Raw genomic sequence first — 26,948 nt, 5'->3', positions numbered from 1 at the left:
GGCCGCGGGGAGGGGTGACAGGATCCTACCCAGGTGTAGGGCACTGCTGGGCGGCGGGGGGTGGGGAAGACTAAGTGGCAAATGGCACCGACCTCAGAAGGCCACGCGACGTGCGGATGAGGAGGGACAGGCCCCCGATTCCAGCTTGTCTGGCTCACAGCAAACAGAAGGAGGAGCCTGGCAGAAGGCCGCGGCCACGTTCAGGCTTTGCGTTTGGGGCATCCGGGCGGCACCAGGTCCACATGCTCTTAGATCTACAGTGTGGAGCTTGGTCGGAACGGCAGAGCCGGGGGCGCAGACTCAAGGGTCCCCAGCATGCAGGGGCGCCACGGACCGGGGTGGAAGAGACGACAGGGCCGGCGCAGAGCGGGGCCGCAGCGGGCTGGGACTGGGACGCCAGGACACGGGAAGCCAACAGAAGAGGGGCCTGGGGGTGCAGTGGAAAGGAAGAGGATTCTCTGTGAAAAGGGACCAGGAGCATCGGGTACAGTCTAGAGGCTCATCAGGGTGAAGTCACAAAATGTCTGTTGGTTTGGGAACCAGAGCTCAGCTTGTGGGGTCGGCGAGCTCAGGTGGGGTCAAAGAGGACGGTGAGCCCATCGGGAAGGCCGATGCACGGTGAGCACAGGCAGACCACGGGTGGACGGAAAGCCAGCTGCACTGCCTAAGAACTGCTCCTGGGGCCCCGAGCACACGAGGACGCCCAACACCCCCAAGGGCATCCCCCAACATGTGAGAGCACACGACGCCCCTTAGGGCAGCCCCCCAACACACGAGGACACAGGACGCCTCCCCCCAGGGCTGGTATGTTGAAAACGGGTGGGAGGTGCTGGGGGTGTTGGTGAGAGAAGACAGAGGGTCTGGGGCCACTGTGAGGGCGGGACGTGAGTGGAAGGGTCTGGAACATTCTTTGTGTGAGCTACTTTTGCGAGGAGCTTAGTGGAGGCACCAGAGACTGATAAACACCCCAATTTGAGGACCGCACTCTGCCTTTCAGGGACATGCTTGTGCCGGTGGGGGAGGTGATGACGCTTAATTAGACTGGAGAAAGACGAAACCCTTCTAACCGGTAGGTGTCTTAGCCTTGGGGTTGGGAACCCGTTCACCACCGGTTAGGTGAGCCACGCTGCCTACATAACACTCAGATTAATTGATTCATTAACTCAGTAACTAGGAAAATTAAAAGAAGCCCACGTTGGTGCCTTAGACTCGTAAGGTATTGATTGATTGATTACCTAAAGAATAAAGTAAATACTACAGGCGCTTTCATAACTCTTAGGACAACTTTCTCCAAAAAGTATTGGGTTGGATTTTTAGAATTGGTAAATTAAACACAATCCTTTGTGTTGCAATCGCCAAATATCTAAAGTGTCTGAGAAAGGGCACTTCGTCCTGGTGCTTTGTGTCACTGTTGGATGTCAAACAGTCTTAAGGTAACATGAATGGGACTTCTGGCCACAGGAGTGAAGTCTGTGACCTTCCAGACCCTTAGACGTGACCCAAATGTCCTTCTGAAAGCCTGTTGTTTAAGATAGGCAATGAGAGACAGGAACGTTTCCCGTCTGTGAATTCCTACTGCGTGCTGATGGCCCACTGCATCGGACCACGGCAGGAAGGCAGTCGGCCACGGCAGGAAGGCAGTCGGGGCCACTCATTCTCAGCCCGCCCCTACCTTATAATCACGTCAAACTCGCCCGAACCAGTCTGCCCTGGAATCAGGATTTGCACCTGGTCTGTGCGACTCGGAAGCCTCGACCTTTCCACGGCGACATATTGCCTTCGATTTCTAAACCCGGTTTCCTACCACTCAGGCGCACTGACCACCACAGAGCCTTCTGCTGGTAACTTCACACATTTTGTGCCTGGTGCTCCCGAGCGCGGCCGTGACCCGTTATGGAACAGTCTTGAGCCACCCGTGTCCTCTCTCAGTGGCCCGCACTGCTCGCTCTTCCAATTCTATTATCAGCTTTTTACAACCTCATTTTCTGTAAATATCGTGTCTTACTTCCGCCAATGAGTATTGGTTCCAGGCATCTGGCATTTCAAACCCTGTTCCATTACTTACCATCTGTGTGACCCCTTCTCGCTAAGCCTGACTTCTCTCCTGTGTTAAAGGAGATGATACTAATTCTAGACCCTAAAAGTGATCTGATGAGAATATCCAGCAAATCACATAGTGGGTGTCTGCTGCAGAAAGGATGGATAAGTCAATTTTTAAAGATTATGATTGTCTCAAATGCGTTGCTCTTTTGTGCAAAGTAGATTTCTAAGCTACATAATAAAACCTGATAATGTGATAAACAAATTTGTAATAAGCAGGCTGGCAAACCCTCCCAGGGGGATATTTCTGAATTTTAGCTCGTGGACTCGGGACCTCCTGTGTTCCCAGCTCTAGTCTGAAGGCAGATCGTGGGGGCTGGGGCTGTCCTGAGGACCTGGCAGTCGGGGAGAAATGAGTCATCAGTGGTAAAGTGGATACAGCCACACCTACATCCTGAAGGACCAGAGGGCGCAAAGCACCAATTCACCAGACGGAACCACGGTTCCCTGAAAATGCCACCTCGCCATCCTCTGTGACACCCTGCTCAAGACCGCATTCCCCTCTGGAAATTAGGCCAAAAAAGGAGTCGTCTGCTCTCAAAAGGATATAGAAGCACATGTAAATAACTGAGAATTACATGTCTTCATGTAAAATATTTTCAGTGAAACTCACCCTATTCAATTCTCATGAGCAAGTCTGAAATAAAGGTCTAATTTAAAAATTAAACGTAGATTAGAAGTTTATTGCACTCAATTCATTGGAGTCATTCGAGTGTCTCCATCCTTCCCAAAGGAGGGTAACATTGCTGTTCTCCTTTCTCTGTGTCCTTCAGTTAGCCAGGTGGGGAGGGGGCTGAGGAGGTACATCCCACCCAGCTGTGGCCTGTGACTGCAGGGTGCTCTGGGGCGGGGGTGGGGGGCGGCGTGGGGGCTGACATCACACAAGGAACCCCCCAGCATGACCCCAGGGGCTGACATCACACGAGGAACCCCCATCATGGGCCCCCAGGGCTGATGTCACGTGAGGAACGCCCCCCATCATGGGCCCCCAGGGCTGACGTCACACGAGGAACCCCCTCAGGGACTCCCATGGCTGACATCACACGAGGAACCCCATGAGGACTCTGCCCACCCCCCCCAGACCCTGCGGAGACACAGGCAGCAGGACCGTCTCCAGAGATGAGGAAAGTCAAAGCAGCTCTAGCTGGACCTTGCCGAGGTTTCTAACAAAAACAAAACAGCTTTTCTCTTTTGCCTTTTGTGTCTATCAGCTTGGGAGGAAACCCCGGGTGTCCCTGGGCCCCCGTGGGCCCGCTGGATGGCGTGTGTCCTGCCGGGACACTGGTGCCGTGACAGGGAATTGGAGACATTCTTACCGACTAGATAATGAAGCAGACCAGCGCTCTGCCTAAAGTCGTAGGAACAGTTGCTACTTTTCTTCTTAGGCTGCGTTTCAGCTTTTAGAACCAGGTGCTGAAAGTGTGTGGTGAGAACACTACATAGTTCACTCGAGCGTGCAAACGCTTTAAGAAGGAAAAGTGGCCGAGGCAGATAGAAGACATCGTGGGTCCCCCTGACTTTGCTTCCTTGACAGGAACGTATCAGGTGGCTCATAATTGTACCAGGTAATCAGGCAAACTTAGTGTGCCCTTGGACTAGACTGCCGCCCAGCAGCCATCAGACGGCATCGTCTTATTACTGTGACGTTCCCGTCACGTTCGGGAAGCGGCAGGGGCGAGAGGCAGGTGCAGCTGGGGCTGGCTCGCTGGCTGCCGTTCCGGGCGCACGGCCGCTGTCACAAAGACCACGATTTTTTTGTAACCTGTTTCATTCGCAAGGTCAGAGGCCCACGAGAGGGTCAGACCACGCACACGTCGCGCAAACGAGAGGAGACGAGGGGGAAACTTGCATCCTCTCCCTTCCCGTGACCGTCTGCCCTTCTTACGGGCTGCGCAGGCTTTGTTTTCACCGGATTTTAAGAGGACACATCAGCTGGTGCCCAGCTACGTCTTCCTGCTGAGGTTGTTGCCACACTGGCCGGTCCTGGGGACTTTGTAGGCAGCCGTCGGGGCCTCCGCTGTGGACGGACGGGGTTTTACGCCGACGTTCTAACTGCAGCTGACCGGGAGGCAGCAGACTGGAGGCGACTGGAGCTCTGAACAGGCCCCCGCCAACCCAGGATACTCACTCCGCTTCTGGGCCCCTGGCCCCTTCCCCTCTGCTGTCCGCAGTGATGCCCTCGTGGAGACGACACGTAGGCTGGGTGGGCCGGGAGCTCTGGCCGCTGCATCGAGGTCCTCACGGCCCCCAGGGTGTGCTCATCCTCGGCCACATCCGCCCGGCAAGGCGGAGCGGTGAGCGGCCAGCGGGCTTGGTGTGTTGCCGGTGAGATGAGTCTTGCACACGCCTTGGCCCTTGCCAGTCAGATTCCGAAAGGAAAACAGAAGGAACATTTCTTATTCCCTGTGTTGTTTCCTGGAAAAGAATCTGTACGGGAAGGTTTGGCAGGTTCCCAAGGACGTGTGACACGGCATGCCTGGAACGTGGGTGCCTCCCCAGTGATGCGCGTGCTCCGGGCTGTCAGCCCTGGGCCGCTCCTCCCCGGACCCGCGGGGCCCATCACCCGTGTGCACTGCGTTTCCCCCTCGTCCTCGCGCCTGGCGGCTGAGAGCGGGGCTGTGGGCGGAGTCCAGCTGCAGTTTCTGTAACACACACCGGCTCCTTACTCAGCAAGGGCCCTGCCCCTCCTCCCCGCCCCCCGCCACATGCACAGCACACACGGACACACAAGCACATGTGCACACACACGTGTCCACATGCGGGTACATGCGGACACAAACACACGTGCGCCCACATACACACTCGGAACCGTGTGTCGAGGCACTGACGTCAGCGGGGGGGGCAGGTGGAGCGTGGCAGTGACCCACTGACAGGCCACAGGACAGACGGAACCAGGGCCGCTCCGTCCACGGGGGCGCCGGGGGCAGAGGGCTTTGGCGTGGAAGGACTCCCGGCAGAACCAGCCATTTGCACACTCACTGAGAGGGCGTCCGGTCCTTTCCCACTGCCCTGGGACCACCATCAGCCGACAGAATCAGCCTTTGTAGTGAGAGAAGCCTATGTTGCCCTCTGAGAGAACTCCCTTCGCCACGAAAGGAGGAGGTGGCCCACCCCTGTCTCACGCCACCAAGGACAGGTGACTTTCCCGAGGGGCCAGCACAGGGGCTGTGGGACCGTGGAGGGCTCCGGCCGCAGCCACGATGCATGTCCAGGTTAGCGCTCGGGGAAACGGGAGGGCGGTCCCCATGCTGACGGTGGGCCTGCTCGTCAGCCCGGGCCGGACGTACGGGCGGTCTGCGTGGAGTCCCGTGCGGGTCGCTGCCTCTGCGGGGGCTCCACGGTCTCAGGTGGCGGTGCCTCATGGCCCTGCCCTCGTGGGCGCCTATGCCAACCGGCCCGCGTGTATGCTGCAGGCGCGAGTTCTCGAGTTCTTGCAGGGGCTCAGCGTGTCCCGGGAGGTGGGAAGAGGCAAGCCACGGAAGGCTTGGACGCTCCCTTCGGTCACTGCATGGCAGGTGTGGCCGGGGATCGGGCCTGGCTGCGCATTACAGCCCCAGCGATCTCGGCCCAGGTAACCAATCAGATGGACTGATACCTGAACTGCCTGCACCCTCCGTGTGGAATGGCCGATAACGTGACTCTCTTTCGAGTGCCCTCCTCTGTGCTGTGTTGTCTCTTCTCTCCTCACTCTCAGAAACACGCAGTGAGCAGCTAGTGATTCCAGCTGAGGCGCTCAGACGCTGGGCTCGTGCTCCGGGCGGGCCGCCTGGGCTGGACCCAGGGCTGCACTTCCCGGCTGGGTGACCGTGGCTGAGAGGCGCCCGGATTCCTCGTCTGCAGGTGAACTGATCCGAGACTCAGCCACGTGGCGTTGTTGAGAAGTTTAAATGAGATGTGCGTGTGCCCGCAGCACAGCACATGCACATCTCAATCTCAGAAGATGAGAGTTCTCATTCTTATCATCATCACTGTTGGTGTGTACATAAGAAAGGCTCTCTAAGCTTTGCACACAGAAGCAAAACCTCGTGAGATACCAGATTTTTGCTGTACTAAATGTCTTTTCACTTCCTAGAACTTACGATCGTTGAAAGAGAAGGCTGTTGTCATGGGGAAAGGGGGTAAGGCGAAGGAAGGATTTATGTCGCTTTTGTATACAAGAGGAGCCAAATACTTGATGAAGGAACGTTTTCTTAATGGAAGCATTCCGGCTGACAACAAAGGAGACACGATAGAATGCCACGTTGTCAACCTAACGAAACGGTGGATGGAGGCAGCGAGCGCCAATGAGCCTCATTTTCAACCGTCAGGTGACAGGGTTGATGGGTGACTTTCTAACGGAGGGTCAGGCTGCTAACCTGGAAACACGGGTACCCACGGACCAACGAACAGTGCACAGAGGGAGCCAATCCAACGTATTCTATGTGCTTCCTTCTCATTGTGACGAAATAAGGAGCTACTCACAGAAAAGATCCGAGCCTTCAGATCCTAGAAATCCGGACTGGAGCGTTTCTAGATGCTTCAGTTACACCCTGACGTGGTTTTGTGGCAGAGTGGCCGTGTCTGCAGGGGCGAGGGGTGCGGGTGTGCGGCAGAAACGGGCCTGGGCGTCCGCGGAGCACCGCGTCGTGCCCTCAGGCCCCCAGCCGCTGTGCACGTATTAAGTCTTTCCTCACAAGAAGGTAAAATGCAGAAAGAAAAAGCAGTAAAAACTCTTCTATTTTTGAGACAGAGAGAGGGGATCTTCAGCAGGCTCCGTGCTTAGGGCGGAGCCCGATGTGGGGCTCGATCCCACCACCCTACGGTCATGACCTGAGCTGAAATCAAGAGTCGGACGCTCAACCAACCGAGCCACCCAGGCGCCCCTACAAAGTCCTTTACAAAAGAGAAGGAGGAGCAATGACATTTGCCAGGTCGCGGGTGGCGACCGGAAGAGTGTGTGTGCACAAACGGGCCTCTGGCAATGGAGCGGGCCCGGGTGGGGACTCACCCGCTCCGTGAACCGGCTCTGGCATTTGGGGCAGCAGCTTCTCATTACCGTCCACGAGACCGTGTGGGGTGCTGGTTAGAAATTGTGTATTCAGGCCTTCTTCCTAGGAATTCTCATGGGAAGGTCTCGAGGGGGGATCACACGTCTGCGTCAGAAACGTCGCCCTGGATGGTTCTCCTGGAGCCGCTCTTGGAAAACCGGACCAGGGCTGGGCGCCACTCGCCACGCTCGGGCGGTTCACTCTCAGGACAGACTCACAGCCACCAGTTCCAAGTTCACAGACTGACGTTTGAGGGGGAGGATCCATCGGAACGCGTCTGAGGGACAAATGACATCGGGACCTGAAGACTTGGGTCGGCAGGCGCCTCGTCCCTCCCTGGCGGGCAGATGGGTGGGGACACTAGGCAGTGTGAGCGGCACTGTGCGGACGGAGCCCGGGTGAGGGTCGCTGGGGGGGCCGGGCGGTCTGTGTCGGTGGGTGGGCCTCGCAGCGGTGGCCTTGCTGACCCGTCCTGGGTCCACCAGCGAGGGGTCTCCACTTCCAGCTTTCCTCCAGGCAGGATCGGGACCCCGCCTTTGCTTTCCAGCTATGAGGGTGAGCCCGGCCCCGCCCCTGCTGCACGACCCTCAACGGCCCACGGCTTTCCGGAAGGCCACAAATCCCACGTGTCAGAGCCACAGAAGGAAGGGGCCGTCCGACCCGCCTCGGGCTGGGGGGACGAGCCAGGGATCCACCGTGTCCCAGGATCCACTCCTGCTTGGGGTCTACTTCTTCAATAGCCTGGTCTCTCCCGACGACTTCGGGAGATTTACCGCCACCGGGATAGCCCGCCGCTCCCAGGAGGCTCCCTGCACGTTTCCACTCCGACAGGTGCGTGGGGCTCTTTGGGTTGCCCCCTTCACACGTTCTTGGGGTGAGGGGACCTCACCAGCACCTTGCTTGTGCTGAGAGGGCGACCGTTGTCACACCTGCCCAAGGTACACACGCTTGTGTTCTCTTCGAGGGCAGGGCATTCGCTGCAAGTTTCTGACAAAGCATTTGAAGGATTTATAACCGAGATAGAATTTGCATCGTCTGCTTGCGGTGGTGAGACACCAAAAACTAAACAAGGCAAACAGACGAATGACTGTGACATCGCACGCTGTCCTCTCCTCTGCCCGCACCTGCTGAGGGATCACTGCCGGTGCGTGACGGGCGAGAAAACCGGGAACAGAGTCCAGAGTGCGCGTGTGGAAGAGGCGGGACGTTTCTCGGTCCTGGAATCTACGCGGGACGCTGTCCACGCGGTGAACGGAGTCTGTGCCCTCCCGGCGGCAACACGCGGCTTTTATAACTTAAAGATGCGCCCAAATGTTTTATGTAAATGCGATCTTCTGATGGATACTGGACAGAGGACAGCGAACACAATCTAGCCCTTCGTGGCGAAGTCGGCTAATTAGGTGATTATTTTGCTTTATTATAAGGATCACAAATGCTTTTGAGCACTTGAGGCCATGCAGGTAAGCAGGTTCTGTCCGTCTGTTTCTTCCCAGAATCATGTCCGTATTTTTCTCTTTCATTGTTCTACCTTCCTCTTCCTCTTCCCTCCCTCCTCCCTTCCTTCCTTCTTTCCCTCCCTCCCTCCTTCCTTCCCTTCCTCCCTCTTTCCTTCCTCCCTCCCTCCTCCTCCTTTTCTCCCTCCCTCCCTTCCTTCCTCCCTCCCTTCCTTCTCTCCTTCCTTCCTCCCTTCCTCCTCCCTTACTCCCTTCTTTCCTCCCTCCCTCCCTCCCTTCCTCCATCCCTTCCTTCCTCCATCCCTTCCTTCCTTCCTCCTTCCTTCCTCCCTCCCTCCTCCTCCTTTTCTCCCTTCCTTCCTTCCTTCCTTCCTCCCTCCCTTCCTTCTCTCCTTCCTTCCTCCCTTCCATCCTTCCTCCCTTCCTCCTCCCTTACTCCCTTCTTTCCTCCCTCCCTCCCTCCCTCCCTCCCTCCCTCCCTCCCTTCCTCCATCCCTTCCTTCCTTCCTTCCTTCCTTCCTTCCTTCCTTCCTTCCTTCCTCCCTTCTTCCCTTCCTTCTCTCATTCCTTCCTTCTTTCCTTCCTTTCTCTCTTCCTCCTTCCCTCCCTCCCTCCCTTCCATCTCTCCTTCCTTCCTTCTTCCCTCCCTCCCTTCTTCCTTCCTTCCTCCCTTCCTTCCTCCCTCCCTCCCTCCCTCCTCTTCCCTTTCTCTCTCCCTTCCTTCCTCCCCCCTTCCTTCTCTCCTTCCTTCCTTCCTTCCTTCCTTCCTTCCTTCCTTCCTTCCTTCTTTCCTCCCTCCCTTCCTTCCTCCCTCCCTCCCTTCCTCCCTTCCTCCCTTTCTTCTCTCCTTCCTTCCTTCCTTCCTTCCTTCCTCCCTCCCTCCCTCCTCCTCCCTTTCTCCCTCCCTTCCTCCCTCCCTCCCTCCCTCCTCCTCCCTCCCTTCCTTTTCTCCTTCCTTCCTTCCTTCCTTCCTTCCTTCCTTCCTTCTTTCCTTCCTTCCTTCTTCCTTCCTTCCTCCCTCCCTCCTCCTCCCTTTCTCCCTCCCTTCCTTCCTTCTTTCCTCCCTCCCTTCCTTCCTCCCTCCCTCCCTCCTCCTCCCTCCCTTCCTTTTCTCCTTCCTTCCATCCTTCCTCCCTCCCTCCCTCCTCCTCCTCCCTCCCTTCCTTCTCTCCTTCCTTCCTTCCTTCCTTCCTTCCTTCCTTCCTTCCTTCTTTCCTTCCTTCTTCCTTCCTTCCTCCCTCCCTCCTCCTCCCTTTCTCCCTCCCTTCCTTCCTCCCCCCCTCCCTTCCTTCTCTCCTTCCTTCCATCCTTCCTTCTTTCTTTCCTCCCTCCCTCCCTTCCTCCCTCCCTCCCTCCTCCTCCCTTCCTCCCTTCCTCCCTTCTTCCCTCCCTCCCTCCCTCCCTTCCTCCCTCCCTCCCTCCCTCCCTCCCTCCCTCCCTCCTCCTCTCTTCCTCCCTCCCTCCCTCCTCCTTCCTCCCTCTCTCCCTCCCTCCCTCCTTCATTCCTCCCTCCCTCCCTGCACTTCAGCTACTTTAGATCTTTTAAAGAAACTCCTGAGGTACCACTTTCCAGCACCATCAGTGTTCGTCTCTTCTAGTCGAACTGTGCTGACTTGATGCCCGCTGCCCGGGTGAAGGAGGCTTGGACGGTGTGGAATGAAGAGTGTGGACATCACGGCGTCCCTCCGCAGCTCCCCCATTGGCCTGTGTGGGTCCACGCTCCCCAGCACCCGACTTCCAGTAGCTGAGGGCCCACGATGTGTGTGTTTTCTGCTCTGTCTGGAGTCCCACAGTGGAGACCCGCTTGTGGTCCCTTCTGCCTTCCGTGTGAGAATGAGCGAAGGGAAGTCCGGTGGCCATGAAAGTCTGACATTTTGCTTAGGATTCCAGAGCACGTGACGAGAGAGAGAAGGTATCGCCAGATGACACACGGACTTTTCAGGACCGCGTGCTCACTGTGTCTCGAAAGGAGGGAGCCCTGTATCCTGGGCTCCCCTGTCTGCAAATCACCTTGGGAGCATCCTGGTACAATCAGGTTTCCTTTAATTAACCGAGTGAGTGCAGCGTGAGGGGGGAGCACCCTCCCTCAGAGTTCACAGGCGGCCCTGCAGGTGCGAGGAATAAACGTTCACCTCGTGCCCTCGTGGACCACACTAGACACCCTGCCAAGGGGGTGCGTGAACCACGCACACAGACACACCCCACACGTGCTCTGCCCCTCACGCGTGCACACGCACACAGATACACACGCACACGCTTCTCTGAACCATTTGAAAGTAGGCTGCCGGCATCGCGGCCACTCACACCTAGACCCTCAACACGTGTCCCTCGGGGAAAAACATCCACGTTCTCCTCCGTAACCTAAGTGTAACGTTAACAAGGAAGGGAGATAATACCGTTCCAGCCGTATCATAAAACGCACAGTTCCTTTCACGTCTCCCTCAGTTATCCATAAAGGTTCTTTGTAGATCTTTTAGTGTCCAAAACGTAGCTGAGGCATCAAATCACTTTCCTTCCTTATCCAAAGAATGTCTTCTCCGATAGATGTTACTTTTTCCATTTGTTCTCATCCGTGGTTATTTCCTGAATGTTACTTTAGGGGATATTTTCTTTTAACAATTTTGAAATTTTAGACTTTAGATTATAATTTCTACTACCGAGTAAGTGAATAAGTAATGATCTAGATTTTTTGTAAGACAAATTTTAACAGAGAAGATTTTAGGGGAGGAGCGTGGGAGAGCAGGTGAGTCAGGGCACAGGGACCGCCAACCAGGGGGCCGGAGGGGGCCTGCCCTCCGTCCTGTTTCCCGCCTCGGGTCCCCGCCGTCCCCTCCGTCCATCCCTTCCCTTCCCGTGTCTCCTTCCTTCACTCGCATGGTGCAAACATAAATGCAAAAGGAAGAAACAAATGAAGTAAAAACAAAAGAGAAAACTCCGCCCTCAGACCCGCCTGTTTACGTACAGTAATGACTCACGTGAACTTTCCTATTCTCTCGTCTACCCTCCTAGAACTTTTATGCAAATACCAGCAAATGTTTGTATGTGTGTTCATATTTCTGCTTCTTTTCCGCTCCTTGGTTTTTTATTTGTACGTCACTTTGTAGAGGGCCTTCCTGCCTTTCTACCCGGCTGCACGGGAAGCAAAGACCCTCTGATCTGAGTGGGGGAGCACACAGCACGGCTGTAAATCAGACTGTTTGCGCCTTAATCTTTAGGACAAAGCACCTGTGTCGGCTCCTTATGAGCAGTGACGGCAGTAAGTGTGGTTTGCGGAGCTCGGGCTGCGAGCCGGCCCCGGGCGTCACAGGCGGTGCTGGATGCCGTCATCGGCAGCCCCGGCCGTGGCAAGCCATCCACCTGTGTCACAGGTGACGACACTGCGACTCTGGCATCTGAGTGGACGCCCCGTGCTCTGCAGTCACGCCTCCAGGGGTCAGTCACCACCTCCTTGGTTTGCCCCCACGCCCCGTGGCCCTCACAGACACCTGCCCCTTCGTCCTAACCAGCCCTGCCCTGGCTGAGACCCTCGACGACCCCGGACGCCCGACGGTCCCCTTCCAGCCTCACTCCTAACCCACCCTTCACGCACCTTTGTCAGGGGAAGGCCAGACACGTCTCCCCTTAAACTCACCCGCAGTCCCCACGGTCCACAGCGCGTAACCTGAACTCACAGAGTCCAAAGCCTCTCCCCCTTCGCCTCCCTCACCCAGACCTCTGGGTCTGAGGCTGGTGCCAAGCGTAAAATACCCCGTCTCCCAGGAAAGTGGGTCGGCAGCCTCCGAGTATGGCCCCGGGCGTTAATTCTCCAGGACACTTCGAGTCACCCGCTTTGGGGCTGGATTTTCTGCATCATGAGCCACCGTTTCATACACGCCATTCTTCCAGACCTTTTCACGGTGTGTGGTTAGGTTTTGTTACCTTTTGGTGTATGTGCACCCCTGTCCACTGAAGGGTTAAACGTGAACAACTTGGTGGCACAGTTCTAGAATCCATGTTTCGCATCGGTAATGTCTGGCGTGTTGTAGCTGACTCAGAAATGTGTTGCACAAACGCACAAAATCACACATGGATGGGAATGAATGATATTTATAATAATTGATTTGACAATTCATTTTATTAAGGAAATAGGCATCTATTTCCTGGAAATGCCAGTTGACTCTCCTCCCTTCCCCTGTGCCTGTGACAAACAGAGGACCGGAAGCCCGAGAAAGCAGAAGGCCACAGCCTAGCGGGACAGCGTCTGCGGACTTATGACCAGGCCCTTCGCGGGACGGTGTGGGCCAGGCAAAGCAAGGCGAGCCCGACCGGCTAAGGCTGCACATAAGCAGGGGGTTTGCTGGAAAAGGTCAAGGACACGCAGTATTTCCTTTAGAGTAGGGCTCCGTGCACATGGCTGGAAAGTCCGCGAAGAATGACTCAAGGGGAAAAGTCAACTCTCCTGCCACCTTTGTGTCCCAGCAAAAAAAAAAAAAAAAAAAGTGTGCATGTGTGTGTACATGTGTGTACGTGTGTACGTGTGTGTGTGTACTTCATACTTTTGTTACATAAACGTCGGGACACAACACAGAGTCTGTACCCACTTATCACACACACTGACATGCACGAGGGGCTGTTCCACACCCGCTCTGTCGGTATCACAAACACATAATAACGCGTCTTCACACAGCACGAGAACCCGCTCGTTTGCAGACAAGACCAGCGTCGAGCCCGATGCACGGCCAGCGTGTGCGAAGAGCTGGGGTATGAACGAGACACGTCTCTGCATCAGGACACCCACGCGCTCGGAACAACAAGCTGACGCCAAAGAACTCTGGGTACAAGACGCCAGGGCGGAGAGGGAAGCCCCTGCCGCGTTTCTGGATTTTTCCTGGCCTTGCTGCCTGCCAACAGCTCTCCCTCTACCAGAGCTCCTTCCAAGAAGTCAGGGAGCCTGGGTCTAGCTGAGCCCTTGCTAATGCTCACCCCCAGGCCCCACAACCAGGGTCCAGTTGGTGGTGCTGCTCCTCAGGGAGTCACAATCTGGAAGGGAATCAGGGTACATCTGTCCGAAATGTAAAGGCAGCCCACTGCCACTTCAAAAGAAGTTCAGATACTTTACATACTAAAACACCTTCTGTTTCAAGGATGAAATGCAGTGATTTATATCTCATTTAATCCTTGTGATGGTCCTACTAAGAAGAAACTACGCATTATGCCCATTTTACTGGTGGGGAAACGGAGGCTCAGATTCCCAGAGTTAAGTACGTCCTGCAAAGTTACAGAGATAGTGTGCTAGGCTTAGGATTTGTTTCCTGCTCTGGTTGCCTCCAACTTTTTACCCAAATTTCTGCCCAACACTGATGACATGTGAGACCAGCAGACCTCTCTTTGCTTAACTACTTAGGGTGAATCTGCTATAACATGTCTGTGACTGGTGTTTCTGCCGTTTTCTACCACACATTGTGTCCTGTTCTGATCTATTCTGAAATAATTTATGAATTGTCAAAGTGCTGCTTTAAAGATACCTGCGTTCTGGCAAATCGTTTCAGTGGGAAAAAATCAATTAATGTTCTGCATTTTACTTAAATGATTTATACTACTAATTCATATCCCAAATAAGGTAAGTTTGAGACACTCATAAAACAGCCCTTTAAAAACATAATCTATGGCGTCATTAAAGTCTTTCTTGAGATTAATCCCTTCATCAAGTTTCTGATGTCAAATCTATGGCAATTTAAAATAATTCTCTTTTGTTTTCGGTATTTTATTCCGTGTTCTCTGTATTTTTGGTTTGGAGTTATGGCGTATTTCAGAAGACAGACTGGATGGATACATTTTCCCAAATTGTGCGGTTTGCTCTGCCCTGTAGCCCAGCACCTACACTGTGGTGAGGGTCGTACGTAACGGAAATTTGTATACAATAAAAGCATCGCCAGGTCCCCGATGGATTCTCTCCTCTGGCGCTGGGGTTTGACACATAACTCCCTGCGTGTCTAAGTCAGACACCTGTGATTTTACATCCCGCCCAATTTTCAGGAGGACGTAAAGGTATTTCTGGGTGGTCGCGTTGATGTAGGCCTGAAGATACTAGAAGCGTTTTCTCCTCCAAATCTTTGAGGCGTCGTGTTCTGCCCTGACTTCTCCAGACAGAGCTGCCTGCTGTCCTTGGCCTTGTGGCAGCTTCTGTCCCAGCTCGACCCTGACTACTTGGCTCGCACGGCGGCAACGTGCTCGTCTGTGGAACAACGTGCTGGCGGAGCCTGATTTTTGACACTGTTGTGTGAGTTTGCGAGTAACGAAATTTGAAAAGAGAGTAAGAGTCATGTTCTGCTTTCCAAAAACGATTACTCAGGACATCTCAATTCACGTATTTACTACGGATTGGGAAACTACCGTCTGAGGGCCAAGTTCCCTTGCTGCTGATTTTGTGAAGGAAGTTTTACAGGGACACGGCCACGCCCATGTGTTCACGGATGGCCTGTGGCGGCTCTCCCACAACAATGCTTGTGCTGTACTTGCTCTGGGGACCGTGTGGCCCTCAAAGCCTGAGATGTTTGCTGTCGGGACCTCTGCAGAAAAAATTTGTGCACCCCCGTCTATGCAATACGATGGTTTCTACGTTTTCACATTATAGATGATCATGTGAAGATTTATGCTTTGTTTCTGGAAGCTATTGGCGTTAGTGCTTCCATTTTGGAATGCTGCACCGTTTATTTCAATGTACCGCTTTATTTCATCACCCAGGGACTCAAGTACTTATGACACACACACAGCAAATACACACTGATGATCCCCTCAAGGCCAGACATTAATCTTTAAAGGACAAGAGAGCGGAGAAGAAACATCCAGGAGCCGCAGAGGGTAAATGCGAGCGTCACTTTTGCTGTGCACAACTCTTTCACGACGGCTTCGTGCGTGTTATCGCCAAAGCTCTGCAGGCGGGAGATGTTGACATTTAGAGAAGACTGAATGAGATTACATACGTGAAACGCTCTGCTGTGAATCGCGGGAGTGCTGGGTGCGCTCCTGCTGTTATCGCTTCTACCCGATTGGCCTGGAGGCCCCTGGGGACTGTCGGCGGCCACACTCACCTTGCCCCCCAGACCACCAACCCCAGGGCTTGCTGGAACCCCGGAGTCTCCCCATCTGCTCTGAATAAGTCCGACCGCCCACCTGGAAAGCGTGCACCTCTCTCTCAGTGCCCAACGGCCTTCCTCGACTGAGAAGCCCATTCAAAGCCAAGAGCATTGAATGTCAAGATGGACTTCGCTCTGAAAACCAGCCGGCCCCTTTTTGTGTCACTTCACAAACTCATGGGGAGGTTGGTATGGGAACGCTTTATAGGACGCAAATTCGTGGGGAGGTTTGCCGTAGAGGACATGCGTTGATGATTATCACGTAAGTGTGAACCCTTAACTCCGAGCCAGAGATGCCAATTCAGCGAATCCGCATTTAAAGATTAGACCCGCACAAAACATTCCATGAAACATTCTTCAACTTATGAGTAAAACTCGGGGGGATTGGACAAAACAGGGTTATGGATACGAAACACCTAGGCTTCAGACCCCGTAACTGACTTTGAAGTCAGCAGGACTTTAACGTTCAGTGTGAGTAGGTTTTTTAAAAGTCCAGGGAAGTGACGATTAACCAACCAGTGGGTGCGGTGGGCTCTTCAGGGAGAGCGAACAGGGGGCAGCCGAGAAGACGGAACAACCGAGACCCGTGAAGGCGGCAGCTCCCGCTGGGCGGCACACAGACGCATCCCTGCAGCACATGAACCTTAAAAGGCCCGAGTTTCCCCCGCAGAGCATCCCAAGAGAGTACCTTCCCCCCAGAAGCTTCGTACTCTCCTCCAGCAAAGTCACATGCGCAACACGGACTGGTGAGTGTGGGTACTGAGAAGGTAACACCGGAGCTTTTGACGTCAGCTCCAGGCACACGTTATGGTCATGCCGGCCCCCGGCTTGCACGAGATTCCCGAGGAGAACCTGCTGCCCCGGGGCAGCACCCCCTTCCCGCGGGCCAGCCCCCACCCCCAGCTCTCCACACTGCAACTGAGGAACTTTGCAAACCAGTGCTGCAGCGACTGCGGAATTTCTGGCAACATTCGAAGTGAAGCGTTTCCCTTTGAGGGTCCCAGTCCCACTTCCTCCCCGCTAGCAATCCCCAGGACCCTCCCAGCACCCAGAAGGACGCACAGCCCGTGCCACCCTATACAGTTTTAGTGGCAAGAACAACAAATGCATCATCTAATTTAACTGCAGACGGCTCTTTTCAGCATGAATGGTCTGCTTGGAGGTGATGCACAACGGGACTTCTAACAGCCCCCGCAGCCCCCCGAGGCCAGGAAGCACCAGCCAGCCGGGAAGAGTAGTGATTCGGGGCGGCGATCGGGGAGGACGCTCACGCACCTGCCCCAGAGCTGCCGCGGCGGGTACCTGCACTGTCGCCCGGGGCGCTCCTTGGATCCGGTCGGCTCCCCCGGAAGGTCAGAGCTCCAGATGTCCCGTCCAGGTGACTTCACCAGGTCTCCTTCGGGTTCATTTTCTAAAGGACAGAACAACACAAGGGCATCACTGACAGGAGAGAGGAGGGGCCGACGGCCGCCTCTCCTTCGTGCCGCCCCCCTCACCGCCGAGCACCCCACTTTGAGTCCGGAGCTGCTCGCGAGGAGACACCGGTCCATCGTGCCAGCGGCACTGATTGCAAAGGCCGTGCCGGCCGAGCAGAAAATGCTTCTACACGTCTAGTGAGGCCACTTTGAAATCCAAGGTTTTTAACAGTTTTAAATACAACTCTAGGTTTGGAGGTAAAAGTAAGTGCACTTAATATTTAGATTGGCCGGTTACCAGCCAATTTGTAAGATTACTGACTTTTTAACACTTTGGTGCAATTAAGAAGCAATTTAATAGGCGAGAACTATTTTGGATGTGTAACTATTTCTTGGAAATAATGGGACTCATTCATAATGAAACACAGTCTGTTGATGACGAGGACTCTTCCAGATGTCACCTCGACTTTATTTTAGGGGAAGAACCACAAAAGAGATCGTCTGCATTCATGCAAAGTTTGAATTTGTGAACTCTCCGTCCGGGTTTTCTGCAATATGGTCTCAGGATTGGGAACTCGCGACCGTTCTAATTGGCAAAGAAAATACCCAGATCATTTCAAGTATACTGTAAAGAGAGAATTTATTTTGTTGAAGAGAAGACGGACAGAATATCAGAAAGTGGAGAGGGCGAGGTGTCTCAGATTTAAAGCTATTGTTTCTGGTGCAAACCTCTAAATTCAGAGAAGCTCATTAAATCGAGTCTGTGGCAATAACAGAGAAGTGTTAATGGGCATCAGCGAAGTGTGTCAGGCAAATGAGGAGACCCCGAGGGTTCCACACTGCTCACCATCAGCTATTTTCTGCAGCGTTACCGTAAATCCTCAAAAACATCCTGTATTTCACTTCCTGTGTGTTACCTCACAATAAAGAAAATATTCAGGGTGCTTGGCGAGTGGGATTTAAAACAAGCTCACACACAATTTCCTGTGAAATTCACAGGCAGCCTATAAAATGTTATTATTTTCCCTAATAAGAATTGACCAAAACAAACACATAAAGAACAGAATAATTTGGAAATATGCACCTGGAGCTAGAAGGATGTGAAAATTACCCGGGAAAGTCAAGTTTGAAAGATAAAATGAGAGTTAGTATACTTTTCTATGTATCGAAGTCTAGAATCATTAGTTTGGAGTTACTGTGGAACATTTTTAAATGTATTAACCTTTTAGTACACGTTATGATTTGTGGTTTTATTTACAGCCGTCTATAGCCGTCTATACTGGAGAATCTTTGAGGGGAGTCGTGTGTTTTGTGGTCTTTTCCTGACTGCCCGTACTCAAAACACAGCCAGATACACGTGCGCACACACACACATGCCCACGTAATATACATGCAGAAGATTCTTGTCAACACAGGCTGTTGCTTTTTTAAAAAATTTTTTTTAAATGCTTATTTATTTTTGAGAGACAGAAAGAGCGCAAGCAGGGGAGGGGCAGAGAGAGAGAGGGAGACACAGAATCCAAAGCAGGCGCCAGGCTCCGAGCCATCAGCCCAGAGCCCGACGCGGGGCTCGAACTCACGAGCTGTGAGATCGTGACCTGAGTGGAAGTCGGAAGCTCAACTGACTGAGCCCCCGAGGTGCCCCCAAACTGTTCTTTTATTTACAGTATGATCTGTAAACCTAACTTTTATGTGACCAAGGCAAGTGCCCCCTGAACCTCCGCACACCAGACACACCCCCTTCTGACCATCTGGATTCAGACGGGAGCCTCCATCCGGGACGTAAGCAGTGTCTTCTGCACTCTGACCTCTACTGCCCAGCACTCAGAGCCCTCACCCTTGCAGGACGCGGCGCTCTGCGTCAGGACACCGGGGGCTGCTGAAGAGAGATGTGTGCTTAGCGGATATTTACTGCGATTCAGCCCCTGCTATTTTGACTTTCTGAAACCCATGCCTGCCCTTCCCAGCAGATCCTCGTCGGGTGGTTACGCAGAAGCTTGATATGATTGGTGTTGAAATCCTATCACAATTGTTTAAAATTATAATAATTGGGGCACCTGGGTGGCTCAGTTGGTCAAGCATCTGACTGTGGCTCAGGTCATAATCTCATGGTTTGTGGGTTCAAGCCCCGCATCAGGCTCTGTGTCATACACAAAGTCCGCTTCTGATCCTGTCTCCCATTCTCTCTGCCCCTCCCCTGCTCACGTGCTCTTTCTCACTCTCAAAAATAAATAAAACATTTATAAAAACTATATAATGATTATTTTCATGGAATACTAGTGCATATATAGACTGTCATGTTTATGCATTATTTCTAGGTAGGCAAGAGCCATCCTAGCTAATACTGGTGTGAACGTTTTGGGTTCACTGAACTCTGAAGTTCAGGTTCCTCTCAGACAATGGTAGGGCGGGGCTAAGAATGTCTTTGCTTTATCCCCCGAATACCCAACACCTGGCTTCCCCCGCCTTGCTACGGCACTGGATGTGAACTTCTGGCCGGTGAACCGTTTGCATAAGAAGCGTGCCATTCCCGTTTGGTGCACACGCTACCTCTGTTTATAGAATGGGTTAGGGTTAGGGTTAGTCTACACCTTGGAGTGTCCACTAAGTGGCACCAGGAATCGCCCTACAAGTGCCCTTCTGCCCCGAAGTACTTCTCGGCAGGAGGCCCTGACCTGAACAGGTCTGCCCTTGTGCCCCTCCCCCCACTGCACCTGTCCCTCCCCCCCTTGTGTGCCTGTCCCCTCCTCCTGCACCCACCCCTCCCCCTCTCTGTGCACCCGCCCCTCCCCCTGCACCTGTCCCTCCCCCGAGACTTCCCCAGCAGCGTGCCAGCCCATTGGGTTTGGGTGTCCTGTCCCTGCATCAGTGCTTTCCTGAGGTTTCTTAATGTCAAAGAGACCTTCTGATTAACTCAGTTGTGTCTAAATGACACATGCAGGTGTCTCTTTGGCAATCTGAGTCACTGTTACAGGATTATGTACCAGCGGAAACGTCTCTTGCCTTTTCTTCTCCCTAAAATTTCTACATGAGATTGGTTAAAAAATGAAGGACATGTTTTGACAGACCTCCTCCTCAGACTTACAACACTGCACAATAGGAACCAGACAATTCCTCAGAAGGCAGTTAGGAGTAAATCCTTCTCAGTGAACACACACAGAGGCTCGGGTGAGTCTCCAGGGATGAATCCAAGGGCCCGTGACCTGGTTTTGTTTGCTCGCCCGGACCCACGCTCAATACTCTCTGAAGGAAAGCCTCCCCTTAGAAGGTCTTCTGTGTACTCATAAGATTACGGCACGGCTGTGGCCCCGGTGGGGTCGGCACTGTCCCCACGTACCCTCTCCGTGGCCTCGAGGCCGCTGATTTTCCACTTGGTCCTCTGCCTCCTCCACACCTGCTAGGGCATCAGAACCCACTACTGGGTCGAGATGAATCAATTGTTTGTACGCGGTGGGTTCTCCATCAGTCTTTCCGGCTTGAATAGAGGAATTATGTTCCCCTTTGTGCTAAATTAAAGATATTTTAGTAAATCCACTCCCTTGCTGGTGTTCTTTGTTTTAGAATATGCTCAGCTTCTAGCTCGCCATAAAATTTAGACCATGTCCACTTGTGGTTTCTCAGAGAAAAGAAAAGATCATTTTCGGGAGATACAGGTGATAAGGAAGACAAGGAAAGAAGAGAAGGTTTATGAGAAAATAAGCAAGCGAGTGAGGATCCATCACGATGAAATGATAGGAAAACAGGAGAACGTGTGCAGAGTTTGAAATCATCTTTCCGTTTTTAATACCGATCACCTCTTCGTCACGCGTTCTCAATCTAAAACGTCACAGATTTGCTCCAAGCCTCCGTTACGTTGAATGTTGCGAAGTATTTCCGAGGATTTAGAAGGTCTGAGTCTATGGTTTGTACAAACTTAGTACCTCTGTTGATCCCTCATGCAGCACGGCCCTCAGAGCAGGACCTCAACTTCTTCCTCCTCGCAAGGGGCCGCTGATTGCAGTACGTTAACAAACAACAGAACAGAGCATTTGTTTGTAATTTGGAGCTTTTGTGGATAAAAATATCAGGGGCGCCTGGGTGGCTCAGTCAGTTGAGTGTCCAACTCTTGGTTTTGGCTCAAGTCATGACCTCACAGTTTGTGAGTTCAAGTCTCACGCTGTCAACACAGAGCCCGCTTGGGATTTTCTCCCTTCCTCTCTCTCTCTCTCTCTCTCTCTCTCTCTCTCTCTCTCTGCCTCTCCCCTGATTGTGCGCCCTCTCTCTTTCTCTCTCTCAAATAAATAAACTTACAAAAACTAAACAAAATGACAACAAAATCGATCTATCACATGCACGGTCTGCCTCCAGCTATCTTCTGATTATGGGTATTCCCAAGCTTAGACCCGTGTCTGAAGCCACTGATTCTCAAGACTAACACTGGGAAGGAAACTCGTTTCCTACTGTGGGCTTTTAGCGAGGGCCAGCAGGACCCCCGAGGACGACGATATGGTTTTAGTGGGTTTACTTGTCTGTGGTGTGGTGATAGGGAGTGAGCAGGACTCAGGCTTCCGTGGCGGTGACGGGAACACCTTGCCCTCCGGAATTGGTCCGCGTGTGTGATAATCTAACACGCACGTGCCCCAGCCTGACAATTACCGCTCCCCGTAGCCACCAAATATGTTTTAGTCACATGTGTGCGCAGATGCACGTATGACTGTTCGGTGCAGAATTGTGTATAACCAAAAACAAAACTGTCAGTGGTGGGCTGGTTCGATTATTATAAACAAACAATCGGATTGGCCAGTATGGTTGATGGCACAGGGTCACTGTAGATCAGTGTTAACAGCATGGTGCAGAGTAACAGTTACCGTTAACCTCACGTGTGCACATCAGTAACCTGATACCATACTCCATGTTTACATATGCACACACGTCAATGTGCAGAACAATTTGGAGCAGTTACAACAGACCCACGGCTAGCAGGGACCGTCTTTGGAAAAAAGGGTGGGATTTTGAGGACTAAGAAGGATTTTCACTTTTTATCTTAAATCCTAATGTTTCATGTTCATCTTAATTGTTTGATGTTTTATTGGAAAACGCACTCATGTAACATTTATGCAACCGAAAAACCCCCCAAAATATTATTTTTCTTATATCTGTTAGTATTTTCGAAAGTTATGTATCGATTGCCATAAAAATTATTAGCAAATTCCGGTTAAAAAACTATACTTCCAAGATCACATAATAACTACGAGCAACTTGAACTCCCCCCAAACCAAACCATTCACTGCTTCCCACTGTATTTATAACTGGTTCTGGGATCTGCTGACTGTTTACACACCAATAAACAATGCTACAAGGAAATCACATTTAGGTCCAATTAGATCATTCAAGCTCATTAGAAAAATCCTTCCAAATTAAGCAAAATGTTATAGAAAAGCAATTAAATATGGAGGCAATTAAAACAAAGGCCAATCAGTGCCACATCAGGGAGGAGAGGGCTGCTTCTGACACCCAGCGCCACCCCCCAGAGCCAACCCCGCCAGCGGCCACTTCCCGGATCCCCTCCTCCGGCGTCCCTCCCCTGGCAGCCATCCCCCTGCAGCCCTTCCCTGGCGGCCACCCCCACCCCCCAGCGGTGCTCTCTACCTGGTCAGGTCAGCCCAGCTTGTGGCCACTGGTGCAGAATGAAAATCTGTTGGGGCACCGCCCCAACCACAAACAGAGCAAGCTAGAATGGCTTTTGGAGTCAGTGGACACGAGAACTGAAAGTAACTTTAAGGATCCTGTAGCCAAGTCAAAACCCTCTCTCTCTAGACTTGGGTGTGACATCTGGAAAAGCTGAAGGATTCGCCCAGGTTTCTGGAAAGTAAGGGCTGGTCCAGGTAAAGGCCCCAGGTGGACGGTTCCCAGTTCCCTTCGCAACGATGTGAGAGCTGTTCTAGAGGGATCTAAGACTTAATTTCCGTTCCTTTTTTTAAAAAAAAATTTTTTTTTCAACGTTTATTTATTTTTGGGACAGAGAGAGACAGAGCATGAACGGGGGAGGGGCAGAGAGAGAGGGAGACACAGAATCGGAAACAGGCTCCAGGCTCCGAGCCATCAGCCCAGAGCCCGATGCGGGGCTCGAACTCACAGACCGCGAGATCGTGACCTGGCTGAAGTCGGACGCTTAACCGACTGCGCCACCCAGGCGCCCCTTTCTGTTCCTTTGTTAATGATCCCAAGCTTGAGGTGTCAGAGGGTATAGATGAATAACTTAAAAAAACTTTTTTAAAAATTTTTATTTATTTTTGAGAGAGAGACAGAGTGTGAGTGGGGGAGGAGCAGAGAGAGAGGGAGACACAGATTCTGAAATAGGCTCCAGGCTCTGAGCTGTCAGCACAGGGCCCGATGCGGGGCTCAAACCCACGAACCACGAGATCATGACCTGAGCTGAAGTCAGACGCGTACCGACTGAGCCACCCAGGCACCACTAGATGAATAACTTTTTTAAAAAAAATTTTTTTTTAATGTTTATTTATTTTTTAGACAGAGAGAGACAGAACATGAATGGGGGAGGGTCAGAGAGAGAGGGAGACACAGAATCTGAAACAGGCTCCAGGCTCTGAGCTGTCAGCACAGAGCCCGATGTGGGGCTCAAACCCACGAACCATGAGATCATGACCTGAGCTGAAGTCAGACGTTTACCGACTGAGCCACCCGGGCACCCCTAGATGAATAACTTTTTTTTTTTTTAATTTTTTTTAATGTTTATTTTTGACACAGAGAGAGACAGAACATGAATGGGGGAGGGTCAGAGAGAGAGGGAGACACAGAATCGGAAGCAGGCTCCAGGCTCTGAGCTGTCAGCACAGAGCCTGATGTGGGGCTCAAACCCACGAACCACGAGATCATGACCTGAGCTGAAGTCAGACGCTTACCGACTGAGCCACCCGGGCACCCCTAGATGAATAACTTTTAATGCAAAGTATGAGTGGAGACCAGCCTCAGCCACAGAGCAGTATCTTGGGTCTGCAGTTCACAACGTGCAGCCATTACTTTGTCTAGGAGCCACCGTATGTGAGTTTGGGATATCGGGAATGAACCCTCAAGGGCACACCTCTGGCAGGCAGCTGTAGGATTTGGCCCCAGAAGTGGTAACCTCCATCCACTAAGGCTTTCAGGTTTATTTTCTTTGACTTCGGTGAAACAAGGATTCTCACTGAAACCAAAGCCTTTCAAGAGGCAATGCCCGACAAACCTCCACATCACCTGCCATCCGTCTCTCCAGGGAACCCCCTTGCCCCCCCACCATGCCAATTACCCTCAGCTGAGTTCACCACCCCACCTGCCTCCCTAATCCTGCTCCTCCTTCCACCTGGGGCAAGAATCTTCAAACTCTATCTCCTGTGATGCCATATCTCTGCTCAGCAGTAAACCAACTCAACGACAATGGTGGTTACTATTGTCATCGTAACGTCCTCCACGCGTATCACAATATACAGTTAGGTGTTTCACACGCAAACTTGTAAACTGTGCCCACCGCGAGTGAGGACTCTGAAGTTAGAGGCATTGCCCCCGGTGGTTAGAGGTGGGGCTGCAAATGCAAACCTTCCCCTTGGCCTGTGAGGCTGGTTATGACAGTCTCTTGAGCCTAAGTCTCACTACTGCCCGTGGGACCTTTCGTCTAAGACCTTTTCTCTGTGTCCCTTGAATTCAGAGGCTATTTTCTCCCTTCTACTCACACCATCATCCCCTCTATTTAAATATCAAAGACTAGGGGCGCCTGGGTGGCGCAGTCGGTTAAGCATCCGACTTCAGCCAGGTCACGATCTCGCGCTCCGTGAGTTCGAGCCCCGCGTCGGGCTCTGGGCTGATGGCTCGGAGCCTGGAGCCTGTTTCCGATTCTGTGTCTCCCTCTCTCTCTGCCCCTCCCCCGTTCACGCTCTGTCTCTCTCTGTCCCAAAAATAAATAAAAAACGTTGAAAAAAAAATTAAAAAAAAAATAAATATCAAAGACTTTCCAACGCTCTTATCAAATCCCACCATTTAGCTGTTCAGAGCCATCCCAGGTCACTCCAGCCCTCGGTGGGCCACATACTCTGAATCGCCGCAGGGCCACCTTTCAGCCAATTGCCGTAGGTCACGGACCAGGAGCATCCGTGGTAAGCACCTGTCACCTGACATCACCCTCATGCTCCTTGAGCTTTGCTGCTGCTGTTACTGTCGTAAAATGTGGTGAGTGTCTTGAGGGCAGGGATTGTATTCTCTTTGCCTTTATATCACCAGAAGCCGAGAGTGGATTCCTTAAAGGAATGAATGTTAATAACACGTTTACTTAGGATGTCTACAGAAGATGTTTACTCTTCTGTGGATCCCTCATGGTGTCCAGCACTGGACCCGGCACATGTTGGAGACTCCTCGATAGTTACTGATCAACTGGAAAAATTAAGACATGTGACCCGGTCTGTTTGGGCTGCTACAATAAAACACCATTTTCTGGGTGCCCTATGGACAAGGGAAACCTGTTTCTCATTCTGGAGGCTGGAAGTCAGAGATCAGGACATGGGCAGGATCGGGTGAGAGCCCTCGTCCGGGTCACAGACTTCTTGCCGTGTCCTCACACGGGAGGTAGGCTGAGGGGGCTCTCTGGAGTCACAAGGGCACTAGCCCAATTCATGGCCTCACCCTCAGGACCGCGTGATCACCTCCAAAGGGCCACCTCCAAATGTCACCACCTAGGCAATTAGATTTTGACTTATGAACTTTAGGGGGACACGGACATTCAGACCATAGCACCACCCTTCAGAAGATGGACAGGTTGTTCAGGAAAGACAAGGCTCCATCCAGACCTGTTTGAAGCAGTCATCTGTCTTCTGAATACAGGTGGCCAGGAGGTAACATGACGAACAGGTATGGCATGCTCAGGTGAATATTCCTCACTCCCGTTGTCTCTGAGACACGGCGATGCCATGCAGCGAATCATGCCGTTAATTGCTCAGTGAACTCCACCAAATTTGCAGGGGACCCTTGGGTAGAAAGTCAGCAGCAAGCCCCTTCTTGGAATACCTATAATTACTGTCTGTCAAGGTTGTGATTGTAGATTGTGACTTAAATATGTTATTAGTTCAACTTAAACCAAGCCATCGTGTTCCAACCAGAAAATTCTCACACTAAGGGGTGTGGGCACATTCAGCGACCTTCCTTTGTGACAGACTGCTGAGCAGAAATGCTGTGTCTTCCCAAGACGAAATGCCAAGGATGGGGTAGGATTTGTGGCTCTCTGAAGCTCACAGGCGTCTCATTTTTTTTTTTAATTTTTTTTAAACATTTTATTTATTTTTGAGACAGTGAGAGACAGCATGAACAGGGGAGGGTCAGAGAGAGGGAGACACAGAATCCGAAACAGGCTCCAGGCTCTGAGCTGTCAGCACAGAGCCCGACGCGGGGCTCGAACTCACGGACCGCGAGATCGTGACCTGAGCCGAAGTTGGCCGCTTAACCGACTGAGCCACCCAGGCGCCCCAACACAGGCGTCTCATTGACAAGGAGCTCAAGGAAGGTGTGAGCTGAGAAGTGGGATTCCTCCGTGCACGTATATCCTCCAACCAGCTGCTCCCCAAGTGGTGGAAAAGACCTTCCCAAGAAGTCAACTATTGGCCCCACACCAAAAGCATCTACACGGTGAAGGAAACCAGCAACAAAATGAACAGGCAGCCTACTGAATGGGAGAAGGTATTTGCGAAGGACTTATCTGCAAGGGGTTAAAATCCAAAACATATAAAGAACTTCTGCAACTCAACCCCCAAAAACAAATAATTCGATTAAAAATGGGCAGAGGACCTCAATGTGAATTTTCTGAAGAGGACGCACAGA

General features: G+C 52.4%; 1 protein-coding gene across 15 annotated transcripts in view; it reads right to left on the bottom strand.

Annotated features, from left to right (window-relative positions):
* MYT1L (myelin transcription factor 1 like) overlaps positions 1-26,948 on the bottom strand; it is a 427,126-nt gene that overhangs the window by 270,090 nt on the left and 130,088 nt on the right. For 14 of the 15 annotated variants that reach the window (XM_045055040.1, XM_045055041.1, XM_045055043.1 and 11 more), the window contains exon 3: positions 16,972-17,107. The gene's annotated coding sequence lies outside the window, so the exon portion shown is untranslated. The remainder of the gene's footprint in view (positions 1-16,971; positions 17,108-26,948) is intronic. The other variant, XM_045055039.1, reaches the window with a different exon arrangement.

This window comes from Felis catus, chromosome A3 (assembly GCF_018350175.1).
Source record: "Felis catus isolate Fca126 chromosome A3, F.catus_Fca126_mat1.0, whole genome shotgun sequence".
Lineage (NCBI taxonomy): Eukaryota > Metazoa > Chordata > Mammalia > Carnivora > Felidae > Felis > Felis catus.
The sequence above is the reverse complement of the archived record's forward strand: the minus strand, read 5'-3'. Positions and strand labels throughout refer to the sequence as shown.